This window comes from Heterodontus francisci, chromosome 1 (assembly GCF_036365525.1).
Source record: "Heterodontus francisci isolate sHetFra1 chromosome 1, sHetFra1.hap1, whole genome shotgun sequence".
In the NCBI taxonomy this organism is placed as follows: Eukaryota; Metazoa; Chordata; class Chondrichthyes; order Heterodontiformes; family Heterodontidae; genus Heterodontus; species Heterodontus francisci.
The window spans coordinates 223,759,164-223,777,183 of record NC_090371.1 but is presented as its reverse complement, the minus strand read 5'-3'; the positions used below and the strand labels follow the sequence as shown (position 1 = coordinate 223,777,183).

General features: G+C 44.0%; 2 protein-coding genes across 16 annotated transcripts in view; one reads left to right on the top strand and one right to left on the bottom strand.

Moving 5' to 3' along the window:
- The window catches only part of idua (alpha-L-iduronidase), a 361,720-nt gene that overhangs the window by 257,535 nt on the left and 86,165 nt on the right, over positions 1–18,020 (bottom strand). The gene's annotated exons all lie outside the window — the stretch shown is intronic.
- The window catches only part of LOC137374992 (sulfate transporter-like), a 282,625-nt gene that overhangs the window by 192,420 nt on the left and 72,185 nt on the right, over positions 1–18,020 (top strand). For 2 of the 15 annotated variants that reach the window (XM_068041653.1, XM_068041636.1), the window contains exon 4: positions 8,130–8,276. The exons of 12 other annotated variants lie outside the window; for them this stretch is intronic. The gene's annotated coding sequence lies outside the window, so the exon portion shown is untranslated. Of the gene's footprint in view, positions 1–8,129; positions 8,277–10,943; positions 11,072–18,020 lie in introns of all 15 variants that reach the window. One more of the 15 variants, XM_068041643.1, reaches the window with a different exon arrangement.

Below are 18,020 nucleotides of genomic sequence, written 5' to 3'. Positions count from 1 at the left end.
TGTCAAAATCCTGGAACTGCCTTCCGTAACAGCACACTGGGTGTACCTATCCCACATGGACTGCAGCAGTTCAAGAAAGCAGCTCACCACCACCTTCTCAAGGGCAATTAGGAACGGGCAATAAATGCTGGCCTAGCCAGCGACACCCACATCCCATGAACAAATAAAACAAAAGTGCATAGAGACGAGGCTCTAGTTCTATCTTTCACCACCTGCTATCTGAGTTCTAACATGGTAGCAGAGAATGGTTACCTAAAGGTGAAGCTTAGAAATCTTTTTTGGACATAACACTGAAATCCTAGTGGCTATTGTAGTTAAATAGGAGAAAGCAAGTATAAATTGTTAGGGTGCAATTACCCACCGATGTTTTCAGAGTTTGATGCATATGTCCAGTGGAAGACTAAGGTTGATATGTGGACACAGATTATCTACCAAAGAGAGAAAAAGGATAGCCTTGGCATTGTCACTTCCTGCAGGAAGTAAAATCAGAAGTAAGCTATTTCATGAGATGGGTACCAGTCAGTTGGATAGTGTTGAGGGTTTGGACTTTCTCATAGAATTTCTGGAAGAAATCTCCAAGAAAGATGATTTGTTAAAATGCCTATGACCCTGCTCAGAATTTGATAAGATTTTGGAAAACAGAAGGCCATTCCATGGAAGAATATATCATGGACTTTAACAAATTGTATAAAAGGTTGACAAAGTTCAATTTGGGGATGCCGAGATTGGCGCTAGCATTTAAATTACTGGATTGTGCTAAAGTTCTCATATGGTCAGGCAACTGATTCTAACTGGCATCGAGTCCTCGGAATAGACTCAGTTGGATCAGATATCTGCTGCCTTAAAAAATTCCTTCGGAAACAGTCATTTCCTGCTGCTTTCATAGAACAAATGAGGTATCCGTTATGGCACAAAGAATAGAAGACTCAATGGTTACCGCATTTCGAAATAGTCCAGATACCAGATGCAGACGTCAACGCAAAAGTAAGATTAAAGATAGACAGAATGGTGATGAAAGCATATATAGAAAATCTGGTTCTTTCAGCAGAAGATGAAATTCGAACAGTAATAACGGGCGAATGAATCTTGGAACGTTCAAAGAAATGTTAAAGATGCTTTAGATATAATGCTAAGTATCATTATGTGATGAATTTCCCAGACCGAAAAGGCAGGGTCTTTGAACTGACACATGAAGACAGCTCTGAGGAAGTAGATGAAGATAATGATGACTATGAAAAGATTATACCAGTAACAAGGAATTTTAATCTTGTGGTAAATGCATTAGTTGTGAACTCCTTTAATTGTGCAGTATTAGTGTATGTACTTCAACAGTATGTGGTGTAGATTGTTAAAATGTTATCTTGATTCATGAAGTAATGATGATCGATGTAAGGTTAACGAACATAAAAGTACTGCTTGCTTTAGATTTGGCAATGCCAATGCCTGGGTGGAACAAAAACAAGAAATGCTGGAATCACTCAGCAGGTCTGGCAGCATCTGTGGAAAGAGAAGCAGAGTTAACGTTTCGGGTCAGTGACCCTTTTTCGGAACGGCATGTATGCCTGGATGGCATGTATTCGATGGGTTGAGTGTTCAGAGGACCCGATTTGAAGTGATTGGCAAAAGAAGCAATGGCGACATGAGGAAAAACTTTGTGACACAGCAAGTGGTTAGAATCTGGAATGCATTGCCTGAGAGCACAGTGGAGGCCGAGTCAATTGAGGTCTTTGAAAGAGAACCAAATAATTATCTGAAGAGAAAAAAAATTGCAGGGCTACAGGGAAAAGGCAGGGGAGTGGGACTAAATGAGTTACTATTGTAGAGAGCTGGCAAGGACATGATGAGCTGAATGGCCTCCTTCTGTGGTGTAACCATTCTCTGATTCTCTATAACACCTTTCATGACCACAGGGCATTTGCAAAGTGCTTTGCAGCCAATTAAGTACTTTTTTAAAGTGTAGTGACTGTTGTAATATGGGAAACGTAGCTGCCAATTTGTGCACAACAAGCTCTCTCAAACAGCTTTCACCTTCAGATTTTTATTATTTAACTGAATTTAAATTCCACCAGTTGCCGTGGTGGGATTTGAACCTGTCTCCCCAGGGCATTAGCCTGGGTCTCTGGATTACTAGCTCAGTGATTTTCACCACTGCGCCACCGAATCCCCATGTATGATGGATGAATGAGATATTGGAGCAAGTTAAGATATGGGCAACAGAATTTTGGATGAGCACAAGTTTATGAAGATGGGAAGTCAGCCAGGAGAGCATTGGAATAGTCAAGTCTAGAGGTAACAAAGGCATCGGTGAGGGTTTCAGCAGATGAGCTGTGGCAGGATCGGAGTGATGTTAGGGAGGTGGAAGTTGACCATCTTGGTGATGGTGCATTTAAGTGGTCAAACTCGTCTCACAGTCAAACACAGCACCAAGGTTGTGAAAAATCTTCCTCAGCTAAACATAGTTGTCAAAGACGGAAACAGAGGTCTGGGAAGAGTTTGTGTTAGTGGCCAAAAACAATGGTTTCAGTCTTCTCAATATTTAGTTGAGGAACTTTCTGCTCATCCAACATTGGATGTCAGACAAGTAGTGTGGCAAATCAAAGTGAGTGGAAGGGTCCGAAGAGGTGGTGATGGGATGAAGCTGAGTGTCATCAACATAAATGTGGAACCAAATGTTGTATTTTCAGATGATATTGCTGAGGAGTAGTTTGCAGATGAGAAACAAAAGTTGGTGGGGGGGGGGGGGGGGTGCGAGGATAGTCCTTGCGGAACACCTGAGGTAATCGTATGGCAGTGGGAAGAGAAGCCAATGCAGCTAATTTTCTAGCTATGATTAGATAGATAAGACGTGGAACTGCTATTGCTTGATTCCACTCGTTGGACAACAGAGAAGAGGCGTCGGAGAAGGATGGTGTGGTCAACTATGTCGAATGCTGCAGACAGGTCAAGAAGCATGAGGAGGGATAGTTTCACACAGTTACAAAGAATTTAATTTGTGACTTTGACAAAGGCCATTTCAGTACTACGTCCGGGCCTGCAACCTGATTGGATTGATTCAAACATGGAATTGTGGGAAAGATGGGCACTGATTTAGGAAGTGACAACATGTTCAAGGACTTTGGTGAGGAGTGAGAGGTTGGAGATTGGGCTGTGGTTTGCAAGAACGAGGGATTAAGGGTAGTTTTTTTTTGAGGAGAGGTGTGAGAACAGCAGATTTGAAGGGGAGGGGAGCAGGCAGTACCTGAGGAGAGGGAACAGTTATCAATATCAGCTAACATGTATCCCAGAAAGGGAAGTTGAATGATCAACAGTTTAGTTGGAACAGGATCAGGGGAGCAGAAGGTGGGCCTCATGGACAAGATGGAGTCAGAGAGAGATTGCAGGAGATGGGACAGAATCTATGAGAAAGATGGAAGTTCAGTGGTCGGGCAGTGTGGAACATTTGGAAAAGTTTGTCCCGGTGGGCTGGGAGAAGAAAAGTGGCAGAGGAAATTGAATGGGTAGTCTTGATCTTTGTGACAAAAACGTCCATGAGCTCCTTGCACTTATTATCTGGGGTAATGGTGCAGGAGGCAGGGGAGGATGGTTTAAGATTTTTTATTGTGGATAGGAGAAACCGGAGATTATATATTGCATTCCAGGACAATCTTTGAATAGTGAGCCATTTCAGATATGGAGAGTATAACTCGACAATGCTTTATGTGGTTCACCCAGATCTGGTTAAACATTAGAGATAGTCAGCACGGTTTTGTGACGGGTAGGTCGTGCCTCACAAACCTTATTGAGTTTTTCGAGAAGGTGACCAAACAGGTGGATGAGGGTAAAGCAGTGGATGTGGTGTATATGAATTTCAGTAAGGCGTTTGATAAGGTTCCCCACGGTAGGCTATTGCAGAAAATACGGAAGTATGGGGTTGAAGGTGATTTAGAGCTTTGGATCAGAAATTGGCTAGCTGAAAGAAGACAGAGGGTGGTGGTTGATGGCAAATGTTCATCCTGGAGTTTAGTTACTAGTGGTGTACCGCAAGGATCTGTTTTGGGGCCACTGCTGTTTGTCATTTTTATAAATGACCTGGAAGAGGGTGTAGAAGGGTGGGTTAGCAAATTTGCGGATGACACTAAGGTCGGTGGAGTTGTGGATAGTGCCGAAGGATGTTGTAGGGTACAGAGAGACATAGATAGGCTGCAGAGCTGGGCTGAGAGATGGCAAATGGAGTTTAATGCGGAAAAGTGTGAGGTGATTCACTTTGGAAGGAGTAACAGGAATGCAGAGTACTGGGCTAATGGGAAGATTCTTGGTAGTGTAGATGAACAGAGAGATCTTGGTGTCCAGGTGCATAAATCCCTGAAGGTTGCTAACCAGGTTAATAGGGCTGTTAAGAAGGCATATGGTGTGTTAGCTTTTATTAGTAGGGGGGTCGAGTTTCGGAGCCACGAGGTCATGCTGCAGCTGCACAAAACTCTGGTGAGACCGCACCTGGAGTATTGCGTGCAGTTCTGGTCACCGCATTATAGGAAGGATGTGGAAGCTATGGAAAGGGTGCAGAGGAGATTTACTAGGATGTTGCCTGGTATGGAGGGAAGGTCTTACGAGGAAAGGCTGAGGGACTTGAGGTTGTTTTCGTTGGAGAGAAGGAGGAGGAGAGGTGACTTAATAGAGACATATAAGATAATCAGAGGGTTAGATAGGGTGGATAGTGAGCGTCTTTTTCCTCGGATGGTGATGGCAAACACGAGGGGACATAGCTTCAAGTTGAGGGGTGATAGATATAGGACAGATGTGAGAGGTAGTTTCTTTACTCAGAGAGTAGTAAGGGCGTGGAACGCCCTGCCTGCAGCAGTAGTAGATTCGCCAACTTTAAGGGCATTTAAGTGGACATTGGATAGACACATGGATGAAAATGGAATAGTGTAGGTCAGATGGTTTCACAGGTCGGCGCAACATCGAGGGCCGAAGGGCCTGTACTGCGCTGTAATGTTCTAATAAAAAAAAAGTTGTTTGCCAAAAATGTTCAAATCTGTGTCCCTGGAACTTAAGGGAGCAGAGTTTTGCACTTTTTATTTGTTCATGGGATGTTGGCGTCGCTGGCTAGGCCAGCATATATTGCCCATCTCTAATTGCCCTTGAGAAGGTGGTGGTGAGCTGCCTTCTTAAACTGCTGCAGTCCATGTGGTGCAGGTACACTGACAGTGTTGCTAGGGAGGGAGTTCCAGGATTTTGACCCAGTGACAGTGAAGGAACAACAATATAGTTCCAAGTCAGGATGGTATGTGACTTGGAGGGGAACTTTCAGGTAGTGGTGTTCCCATGCATCTACTGCCCTTGTTCTTTGAGGAGGTAGAGGTTGTGGGTTTGGATGGTGCTATCAAAGGAGGTTTGGCAATTTGCTGCACTGCATCTTGTAGATGATACACACTGCTGCGTCGGTGGTGGAAGGATGAATGTTTAAAGCTGTGGATGTGTTACCCATCAACCGGGCTGCTTTGTCCAGGATGATGTCAAGCTGCTCGAGCGTTATTTGAGCTGCACTCATCCAGGCAAACAGAAAATATTCCATCACACTCCTGATTCGTGCCTTGTAGGTGGTGGACAGGCTTTGGGGAGTCAGGAGGTGAGTCACTCGCTGCAGAATTCCCAGCCTCTGACTTGCTCCTGTAGCCACAGTATTTATATGGCAGGATTAATTAAAGACCTCATAGTAAAGGTAGCAGTGATCATAACATAATTGAATTTCGCATTCAGTTTGAGGGAAAGAACAGTGGGTCTAAGACTAGCGTTTTAAAGTAAAAGACAATTACAGGGGTATGAAGACAGAGCTGGGTAAAGTGAACTGGGAAATTAGGTTAAGGGTATGTCAGTAGAGATGCAGACATTTAAGGAGATATTTTGTAATTCTGAGCAAAGACACATTCCGGTGAGAAAGAAAGACTCTGGGAGAAGTATGCACCATTCATGGCTAACTAAGGAAGTTAAAGTTAGTATCAAATTGAAAGAAAAAGTGTACAATTCTATGAAGATTTGTGGTAGGACTAAAGATTGGACAGAATTTAAAATCCAGCAAAGAATGACTAAAAAAAAGAGGGAGAAATTAGAGTAAGAGAGAAAGCTAGCTAGAAATATAAAAACAGATAGGAAGAGTTTCTACAAGTATTTAAAAAGGAAAAGAGTAAAAAAAAGTGACTGTGGGTCCTCCACAGACAGAGTCTGGGGAATTAATAATGGTAAACAAGGAAACGGCAGAAGCATTGTAGAAGACACAAGTAACATCCCAGAAATACTTGAAAATCAAGAGGTGAAAGGGACAGAGGAGCTTAAAACAATTACAATCACCAGGGAAAGAGTACAGAGAAAATGATATAGAACTGGCTGACAAGTCCCCAGGACCTGATGAACTTCATCCTAGGGTCTTAAATGAAATGGCTGTGGAGATAGTAGATGCAATGGTTGTCAATTTTCCAAAATTCCCTATATCCTGTAAAGGTCCCATCAGATTGGAAAATACTGAATGTAATTCCTCTATTCAAGAAAGGAGGGAAACAGAAAGCAGGAAACTGCAGGCCAGTTAACCTAACTTCTGTCATAGGGAAAATGCTGGAATCTATTATAAGAAGGTTATAGCAGGGCACTTAGAAAATCTTAATGCAATCAGGCAGAATCACCATGGTTTTGTGAAAGGGAAATCACAATCCCTAAGAAAACCTGTTTGGCGAGTTTTTTTGCCTTATAATTGGAAGTTAGTGAACAAAGATTCACTAAGGGGAAGCTAAAAAAAAACGGTATGTTTAAAATTAAACCCTGTTACGGAAAGACTTATTGCAAAGGGAATGGAATATAAAAGTAAGGAAGGTTTCTACAGTTGTAAAGAGCATTGGTAAGACCACATCTGGAATAGTATGTACAGTTTTGGTCTCCTTTCTCAAGAAAGGATATAATTGCATTAGAAGCAATTCAGAGAAGGTTCACTCGACTGCTTCCTGGGATGAAGGGGTTATCTTATGAGGAAAGGTTGGACAAGTTGGGCCTGTATCCATTGGCATTTAGAAGAACGAGAGGTGATTTTATTGAAATGTATAAGATCTTTGGGGACTTGACAGGGTGGATGCTGAAAGGATGTTTCTCATTATGAGAGAGACTAGAACCAGGGGGCACAGTTTGAAAATTAGTGGTCTCCCATTTAAGACGGAGATGAGGAAAACATTTTTCACTCAGAGAGTTATTAGGCTGTGGAATTCTCTTCCTCAGTGCAGGCAGCATCATTGAACATTTTTAAGACTGAGTTAGATAGATGTTTGATTGTCAAGGGAGTCAAAGGGTATAGGAGGTAGACAGGAAAGTAGAGTTGCGACCACAATCAGATCAACCATGATCTTATCAAATGGTGGAGGAGTCTTGAGGTGCCAAATGGCCTACTCCTGCTCCTAATTGATATGTTCGTATGTATGGCTGGTCCAGTTCAGTTTCTGGTCAATGATAACCCCCAGGACGTTGATTGTGGGGGATTCAGCGATGGTAGTGCTATTGAGTGCCAAGGGGAGATGGTTAGATTCTCTCTTGTTGGAGATGTTCATTTCCTGGCACTTGTGTTACTTGTCACTTATCAGCCCAAGCTTGAATGTTGTCCAGGTCTTGCTGCATGCGGGCACAGACTGCTTCAGTATCTGAGGAATTGCGATTGGTTCTGAACACTGTTACGACCAGGTGAGAAAGGAGTCTAGGGTTCCCTCTCAGCCTTCACCTGGTCTTACCGTAACAGGGTTTAATTTTAAACACACCATTTTTTTTTAGCTCTCCCTTAGTGAATCCTTGTTCACTAACTTCCAATTATAAGGCAAAGAAACTAGCCAAACAGGTTTTCTTAGGGTTAAAGAAAAAAGGTTTAAATTTATTAAACTTAAACTGTAATTCGGTTAATGCCTACTATTACGCAACGAGCCCATGCTAGCATGCATATGCGATACACACATGCAGACAGATTCAGATAAGAGCAGAAGAAATAAAGTGGAAAGGTTTGAGGCAATATCTGAAGATAGTTTTGGTTATGGTTCTTAGAGCTCGCTGTAAAGTCCTTGATTGTCGGTCGGTCTTGCTTTTCGTTGCGGCCCAGTATTCTTCTTAAACCTTGTTCGATGTAGGAGACTTTTCTCTCGAGTCCAGTGGGTCCAGAGGCTTGTGGGGAAGAGGTGGAAGCAGACAGGAGAGGTCTTCTCACTCCAGGAGCAAACAGTCATTTTCAGTTCAAACTCTTTGTACAATTCAGAAAAACCCAGGTTGCCAAGCAGGTGAGTCATGTGACTAGCTGGTCTGACCACATCTGTTTGTGATTTCTCTTGTCTCAGCCAACCCTCGAATGTCTCTTCTTACACACAACACCTCGTGCTCAAAGTCCATTGTGGGTTAAATTGAAGCAGGGAATAGCCCCTTTGTCCCTCCAAGCACTGTCTGTTCGTATACAAATGTTTTTTTTCCAGCCATGGCTGAGCTGTTTAACAAGTCATTTCCTCATTCCAGCAACGGTTTAAAATCAACGTTCATATGACAAAATTAATATGCCTCATTCTTGGCAGGTGGGGGATCTGCATGACAACACTGTGCAATCATCAGCAAACCTCCCCACTTCTGAACTTATGTTAGAGGGTTGGAGAGACAGATGAAGCTGCTGAAGATGGTAGGGCCTAGGACACTGCCCTGAGGAACTCCTGCAGTGATGACCTGGGACTGAGATGATTGGCCTCCAACAACCGGAACTATCTTCCTTTGTGCTAGATATGACTCCAACCGCTGGAGAGATTTCCCCCTAACACCCATTGACTTAAATTTTACTTGGGCTCCTTGATGCCACATTCAGTCAAATGCTGCCTTGATGTCAAGGGCTGTCACTCTCACCTCACCTCTGGAATTCAGCTCTTTTGTCCATGTTTGGATGAAGGGTATAATGAGGTCTGGAGCCAAGTGCCCCTAGCGGAATCCAATCCGACCATCGGTTAGCAGGTTATTGCTCAGTAAATGGCACTTGATAGCACTGTTGATGTCGCCTTCCATCACTCTATAGATGATTTGAGAGTAGATTGATAGGCTAAATTTAGTCTAGCTGGCTGGGGTCCTGACGACGGGCTGAAAAGGCAAGGGGAACCTTTCCTGGTGCAATTTAATGCCGCTCGGACAATTAACTGCCCGGGTTGGGGTCCCCATCTCTTTAAGAGTGGGGATCCCGTCTCCAAGAGCTGCCGGCACGGCAGCTCAGTAGTGTTGGCAGTGCCACTGGTGGCCACGGCCAGTACTACACAAGACCTAGGACCAGAAGCAGGCATGAAGCCCTGCACACAAGGTAAATAAGGTGGGGCCACTGGGGCCAGTCCGGCACATCCTGACAAGGTGAGGGGGGAAGGTCTTTGACTGCGGGCTTGAGTGGTAGTGGATGGGGGCCCTCCGTGGGCTGCAGATTGCCGACCAAGAGGCACCCTCTCCCCCCCCCAAGCCCACAAGTAGGCCGTTTTATTTTACTGGGCGCCCTCAATGCCTGGTGGAGGGTTCCCCACCCTCATTGCTGGTTTAATTCCAGCGGCAGCAGGAACAGGCCCTGTTAATTTGTCACTTAAGGGCCTCAATTGGCTTCTGGGCGGGAAGGCTGTCTTCAGCCTTTCCCGCCCATGACTTAAGCGCAGGGCAGCGGGAAGGTGATGGGCACTCCATCCCCTCCTTCCATCACTATTTTATGGGTCCCCCCATCTCCCAAGGGCCCATAAAATTCTGCCCATGAGGTGGTAATTGGCCAGATTGGATTTGTCCTGTTTTTTGTGGAAAGGACATACCTGGGCAATTTTTCACATTGTCAGGTAGATGCCAGTGTTATAGCTATACTGGAAGCACTTCGCTAGGGGCACAGTTGGATCTGGAGCACAAGTCTTCAATACTGCAGCCGGAAAGTTGTCAGAGCCCATAGTCTTTGCTGCATCCAGTGCCTTCAGCCTTTTCTAGATATCATGTGGCATGAATCGAATTGTCTGAAGACTGGCATCTATGATGCTAGGAACATCAGGAGGACGTGAGGGGTATGCCGGCGGGCTAATTAGGGTGAGAGAGAATGGGTACAAAGGCATTAAAGGTGGTGGAGAAAGTGTGATTTAGCAAACTGCTAGTTGCAGAAATGTCATGATGAATTGTAGATTCGAAAGTGCAGTGGCAAGTGACTTGCAGGAGTGTTTGCTCTGGACACAGAAAGAAGTGGGGATGGGAGGGAGAATAGGAATATAGGTAGAGATGAAATATGGGTATACAAGGAAATGATCAGTGATAGTAACTATGGGTGTAGCGAGGCCATGTGGGATGAGAAGATGGAGGGGGTGGCTGTGTGTGTGGGTAGGAGAGTTGATATGTTGGGAGAGACTTAGGGAGGAATGGAGGGCAGTAAACTCAGAGGAGAAAGAGCAAGAAGATTTGAGATGGAGGTTGAAATTACTGAGGATGAGAAGTTGCTCAGTGCAGAGACTCAGGGAGGGAAAACAGAAGATATGTCAGTGAGAAACTTGGGGTGATATTTGGGTGGATGGTACAGAATAAGGATTTTAAATGAGAGGCATGAAAGATGGAACAGGTGAGATACTCAAAGGAGGAGAAGTTGCGAGAGGATTAGAGAGACAGATGAAGCAGAGATTGAGATCAGGCGACACCACCACTGTGATGATTGGAGAAGGGCAAGTGGTGGAAAGTATAGCCAGGCGTGGAAGCTTCATGAAGGGGAAGGGTGTCATCATCCCTCAGGCATGTCTCTGTCAAGACCCTAATGTCAATGTGATTGTTCACAATACGCTCATGGATGGCATTTATAATTAAATATCAAGACTTATCTCCAACGAGTACATCTTGCATATCATCTTACCTTGTATCCTCAGCTTTGAAAATAGTAAGGATTAAAATTAAATACATAGGTAAAGGAATAACATTTACAGGTTGGATGTACAAAACCCAGCACCCTCAAGACTGAGACCATGCCGGATTTTGGATTTTCCTGTATTTTGGACAATAAAATCAGATAGCCTATCCTAGGCCAAATTCAATAAGAGATGAATGAAATAAGGTAAGAAAAAGAATAAATAATAATATATACATAAAGTTTGGAAAAGAATAAATAATAAGTTTTTTTGTACTTTCCAAATATTCTTCCTGTTATCCATTTCCAAAGTAAGATGCACTAAGGCCTGCTCGGGTATGCAACTGAAACCCGACCCGAGCCCAACAGAACCACATCCAACCCGAACCCGACCCGGCCTGAGTCCTTTGATTTTTCCCACGCCCGACCTGATCTGACCTGACTGGTTGTGCTCTGCCTTGGATGGAATCGCTCACTGCAGACTAGTGCAGAGTCCTGATGCATGTTTCCCGCCTTGACGTCCTAGCTGTTCAAATTTTGAAGCTTTTCCCTCCCTGAGCAAAAGGCAGCCCTGTGTCTGACCCGACCTGAACCCGAATGCTGGACATGGAAGAGAGACCCGACCCGAATCCAACATATGTCATCGGGTCTGGTCGGGTCAGGTAGCCATGCTCTAAGATGCACAGTTATTTACATCTGGCTGAAGGTTGAGCTTGAGGGAAAGGGCTCAGCTGGGATGTCTGAAGTTGATGATGGGCCAGCAATAGAACTTTTCAGCATGGAAAAGATTTTGCAGCCTCACAGCTCCAGCGACCCGGGTTCAGTTCTGGGTACTGCTTGTGCGGAGTTTGCCAGTTCTCCCTGTGACTGCGTAGGTTTCCGCCGGGTGCTCCGGTTTCCTCCCACAGCCAAAGACTTGCAGGTTGATAGGTAAATTGGCCATTGTAAATTGCCCCTCGTGTAGGTAGGTGGTCGGAGAATGGTGGGGATGTGGTAGGGAATATGGGATTAATGTAGGATTGTTGGTTGGCACAGACTCGGCGGGCCGAAGGGCCCGTTTCAGTGCTCTATCTCTCTATGATCTATCTATGATCCATGATCTATGAAATTGCATTTGAAGCTACAGTTGAAGTTAGGTCAATAGCACTCTGCTGGGATGGCTTGTTAAAGAGATCAGCTAATTTCATTCGCTTCATGAACTTAGGCTTCTCTTTGATTAGTTTTTCTTGAATCTTGTAAACCTGCATTATCTCTTGCTCCATTATGAAGCTACGTTTCTCTAGGGTATTAATTAAATCAACACACCTATTTATACATTCGTCTATGGACACTTTCTCTACTTGATCACCAATGTAATCATCATTATCCTCAGTTTTTATCTTTCTTCTCTGGACAATAAAACCATTTCCACAGTTTCACCACCTGTAAGTTTGTGAACAATGGGAGCATCATTGTCTATGTTAATAACTTTTTTGGTATCTTGTTCATCCAATGATTACGCAGTTCGAGAAGGAAAACTCTAATAGTTCTGAAATCATTTTTATGATCAGGTAAGGGGGCTCGAAGGGCTTCCCTCTTGTCCCTCTCCTTGTTTAACCACAACACGGTTTACTTCTTTTTAAAGTGAATGTGCTTGCCAATTTAGTGAGTGTTTATGTGCTATGATCATAAAAGAACCAATGGGACAGATTTTCTTGAGTTTAACAAAGAAAGAGGTTAGCCTTATTGTACTTAAACTGATCTAAGTAAAATATTAAACTACACTCCAACTTTCTCACACACACTCACTCAAGGGTCACACACACAAATAGGTTACAGAGTAGGGAAGTATAGATTGGTCTGATTAGAATTCAGAGGAATAATAGGGAGTGTACAGTCTGTGGAATTTGGTGACTCGGTTGGCTTCCGGATGAACTCAGTGGTCTTGAGGCTTCCGGCTTGTAGATGTGGCCAGCAGGTTCGGTGGCCTTCCTAGAAACAGTGATGTAGATGAGTTCCTTCACGGAGTCTCTGTCTGCCATAGTGATAGGCTTAGGTGGCTACGACGAGCAGGCAGGGTTCGAAACTTGCCAGGTGGACTGGGGGGAGATTGAGAGAGAGAGAGAGAGAGAGGGAGCACACTTGGGTCTCCTCTGATCAGTCCAGTTGCTTGTCTGCTGCGGATAAAGAAAAAACAGCTTAAAACACACAGATGGTGGGCCTGTCACATGATGGCTCAGTGTGTATTTCCTCTTGCAACTCAATTAGTTCATGTCTAGGAATTCCCTTCGCTCAATCAGGGTCCCATTGTTCTAGTGATTGCCTTTGAATGGTTCGTCTCCACCAGTTTAATGTCCCAAGTGATTTCCTTTAAATGACTTGTTGGGGACTGGTCAGGTGATGCACTGCAAACTTCCCAAGTCATTGTTCTGGAGGGGACTGGTCAGACAATTCGGCTCCCTCTCGATGCATTGGAATGTAGGGGATTTTGTTGCAAATTTTGATGGCCATTTTAGCTGTTAGCAGTCACCTTTTTAAAAATTTAATTCAGGTTTCCAGCAGATGGATTAAAAAATCATCATTCAGCATAGCGCGTTTGTGACATTTTCTTCTCATTAGTCACACAAAATCCTTCAATATCAGCATCAGCATCTTCATCAGCATCACACATAGTTGCCTGTCACTGGTTGTGCCAAGCATTTAGTCATTGTCTTTAGTCACTTGGTTCCACGCATGCGCAGCAGCCCAGATGGTGTCCTACACAGAAAATTCTTTTTGGAACTCTTCTATCCCCAGACCCCAGTTCACAGCACCAAGCTTACACCTCATAAATTTGTCTTTATACTTGCACGTCATGGACCTTAAAATTTTTGCTCCATTGGCTGCATCAATGATGTTACGTTTGTGGGTAAATATATGCTAAACACATCTGATGTGCTGAGCAATTGTCAAGCAACAACAATATCCAACACTTTTCATTAAGCCCAACTGACTTACAATAAGCGCGGGCTTCAAGAACAAAGTGTTTCTCAAACCAGTCCAAATAAATTTGCCTGGTTATCCATGCTCTCTTTTTAGCATAATAATGAACTGGAAATACCCTTGAAACATCTTGGATGCTGTTTTTTACCGATACACACCAGCTTACATTTATGTGTCCCAGCCACATTAGCACAACCAAGCACAGTAAGCCTATCTTTTGCGTCTTTTACACCTGTTGGTGCCTTCTCATCAACTGTTGCTAAGGTTTTCCTTGGTATGTACAGCCAATATGGGGATGTTTCGTCGGCATTATAGATTTGTTCAGCAGAAAGGTTTTCATCAGTAATTAACTTGGTGAACGCGTCTATGTAATTTTCAGCTACCTCATGATCTGCTGAGGCTTTATCTTCACACACTTTTAATTGCCTTATTCCATAATGCCTTGTAAATTTGGAGGTGAAATATTCAGTTCATTGTGGAAAATCTTGGCTTCCTTAATCAATAGCATCCTTTCACTCATCCTCTGTCACATCCACTCCATTATCACTCTGTCTAACTCATTGCTTTTATGCATAGTTTTTCACTTATTTGTTTCTTTCTGAATGTCACTTTCAGCATAAAACTTCATGAGCTAGTCTTTTCATTTCTTTAAATTGTAAATGGTGGAGGTACCCCATACTTCTCACGCAGCCTTCGCGCTCACACACCTCTATCCAATGTCTGCAATAATTTCACTTTCTTGGCTATAGACAACAAATTATGCTTCCTTTTTGCAGTGCTACCCATGGGGCTGTCTGTTGGCCTTTTTTGACATGATTGCGACAGCAAAATACACAGGAAATCACAGGTCAGGCGGGGTCAAGGGACATTTGGGTTGACTTGGACCACAGGAAGTAGAACTAGCGGCTAGCCAAATTGTCCCGGTATTTGGACAATAAGTCCAAATTTCATTTAACTGAACATCAAATGGAATATTTTCACAAATGTCCGGTTTACGAACAGCCGAATTTTGGACGTCAAACCTGTATTTATTTATAAACATTTGTCATTTTCTCAGAATAATAAACACCATCAAGAAATTTGATCACAAAATACTGAAAAATCTCAATACTGTAAAATAAAAATGTCATCTGACTTATTTAGTTACTATCACTCATTGGCCCTGATATTACATATTCCTTGTCAGAGACCTCAGGGTGGATTTTATGTTGGGGGACAGGAGCAGGCCACCAACATAAAAGTTGGTGGTGAACCCACTTCCACCTATCCTGGGGATCCTTCCAGCATTTTACGGGTCCCCAGGCTTTAATTGTTCTGAGGAGGGACTTCCACCCGCTTGAGGGAGGAAGTTCCGCCTCATTCAGCTGCCGGCCAATCAGTGAGCCAACAGCTCTTAGTCCCAGCAGCGCCACCAGGAGTGGTGGCCACTGTAGTGACTGCAGCCCAGTTGAGGAATGGAGCCAGAAGTCCAGGGAAGTTTGGGTTGCCTCACTGGGGGTAATCGGTTGGGTCCCGGTGAGGCAAGGGTGCTCATTTGCGGGGAAGGGGTGGGCGTCTTGGGTCCTGGGGGTGGTTGGGGAAGCGGGGGCGGCCCTCAATCGGGCACCCTGTGCCCGAATATCAGGGCCCACCCCCGTGGCGCTGAAAGGCTGCCATCTTTTCCCAGGCAGCCTTTCCTGGCTCCAGGACACCCGCTTGCCATGCGTATAATCCACATGTAGGCCCTTCAATGGCCGTGAATTGGCAACTTAAGGGTCTTGATTGTCCTGGGGCGGGAGGCCCGTTTTCGCCCCCTCGCCCCCCGCTCTACGTAAAGTGAGGGTGAGGCGGGAGCGGGTCAGGAAGGTCTTCCAGAACCTCTCACTCCCCGCCACCATCTGGCTCATTGGGGTGCGTAAAATTACAAACCTCTTTGCTATAACACAGTGTATCCTTCAAATCACTGAGCAGTAGGACATCTGCTAGTAATAAAAATGAAGGCCTCATGTTATCTTGGATTTCATGGAAAAAACCATCAAAATCACAGAACTCAGTACTTAAAACAGCAATATAAAAGTTCTAATTGCATGCCAGAAAATCACAAGTTGGTTTACTCAGTCATCCTAAATCAACAGCCCCGATAATATTTGCATATTACACCACTATTGTAAAACAGCAAACCCTCCAACTCAAGGTTAGTAACATTTTAGGAAATCCTCTCGTACATATTAACACATTTTCACCCAGCATGTGTTCATCAACACGTGCAGTGCCCATCACACATGAAACATTGGCCTGGATTTTGTAGTCCCAGTGGCGGCGAACACTGAGCCATTCGCTGCTCGAGGGCCGCAACGGCACCGCAACTTCCAGCAATCGCATAATAAAAGCAAAATACTGCAGATGCTAGAAACCTGAAACAAAAACAAAAAGTGCTGGAAATACTCAGCAAGTTGGGTGAGTGGGTAAATGCATGGCAGATGCAGTATAACGTGGATAAATGTGAGGTTATCATCTTTGGTTGTAAAAACAGAAAGGCAGATTATTATCTGACTGGTGATAGATTGGGAAAGGGGGAGGTGCAATGAGACCTGGGTGTCCTTGTATACCAGTCGCTGAAAGCAAGCTTTCAGGTGCAGCAAGCAGTTAGGAAGGCGAATGGTATGTTGGCCTTCATTGAAAGAGGATTTGAGTACAGGAGCAAGGATGTCTTACTGCAGTTATACAGGGCCTTGGTGAGACTACATCTGGAGTATTGTGTGCAGTTTTGGTCTCCTTATCTGAGGAAGGATGTTCTTGCCATGGAGGGAGTGCAAAGAAGATTTACTGGGCTCATTCTGGGATGGCAAGATTGACGTATGAGGAGAGATTGGGTCGACTAGGCCTATATTCACTAGAGTTTAGAAGAAAATGAGGGGATCTCATTGAAACCTATTAAATTCTAACAGGACTAGACAGGCTACTTGCAGGGAGGATGTTCCTGGGGAGTCCAGAACCAAGGGTCACAGTCTCAGGATACGGGGTATGCCATTTAGAACCGAGATGAGGAGAAATCTCTTCACACAGAGGGTAATGAATTTGTGGAATTCTCTACTGCAGAAGGCAGTGGAGGCCAGGTCATTAAATATATTCACGAAGGAGATAGATATATTTCTTAATGCCAAAGGGATCAAGGGATATGGGGAGAAAGTGGGAACAGGGTACTGAATTGGACGATCAGCCATGATCTTTTCTGAATGGTGGAGCAGGCTTGAAGAGCCAAATGGCCGACTCCTGCTCCTATTTTCTATGTTTCTAAGCAAGTGAAGGGGAGAGAAGAAAGGGGAATAAATAGCTCATTACTCCGCTATTAACAGTCTCTCTGGACTAATGCTTTGTCTTTCACCACAAGCATTAACACATGCTTTGCCTTTGTCCCAGGACAGCTTTGAGATTTAATCTTTCCTGCCCTATCAAACACCTTCCCCTTTGTTCTCATGAGAAGAATGGCATGGGAAGCACAGAATGGCAAGGTAAGGGGATGGCATAGGAGGGAGGAGATGGCATGGGAGGAATGGATAAGATGATGGAATTGATTAAGTGTGGCAAAATGGCAGGGACAATTATTTGATACAACTTATTATTTGAAAGCTATTCTTTGTTCTAAAAATCAAGATTCACTAGATTTGAATGAAAAGGTTTCAGAAAATCTGTCAGGTGAATTAAATGAATGCATCATTGTTGATTCTATATATGAAGACGTCAAGAAAAGCTGCTAGGCAAAAGGAGGATCTTTTTAATTCATCGATTGGAAACCTACATTAAACTTTTAATGAAACAAAAAGAGCTAGAATCCTACAGTTAACTCTTAAAAGAAGCTGGCACCCAAGATGGCCACTGCAATTTGCAATTGAACAGCTTGCACATTCCAAGGCATCAAAGAGGAGACACATATCTGATTAGCCTGTACCCAAAACAATGGCTTGCTCTATTGATTGAACTACCAGAGATTGTTTTCATCAGCCAGACATTCAAAGCTATCCTGGGACATTAACAATGAAAGAGCCAACCCTTCCAGGTGTAACCATTAACATCCTGAGGCCTGAGAAACTGAAATTTCTAAACTTGAATCTCGTTAGAAGGTTCCAGAGAATACACTGAGGCAGTCATGTGGCCATCTGTCCATCGCTGTGACAGCTGGGAGTTTCCCTTGGAAAAGGCTGACAAGCCAGTGACT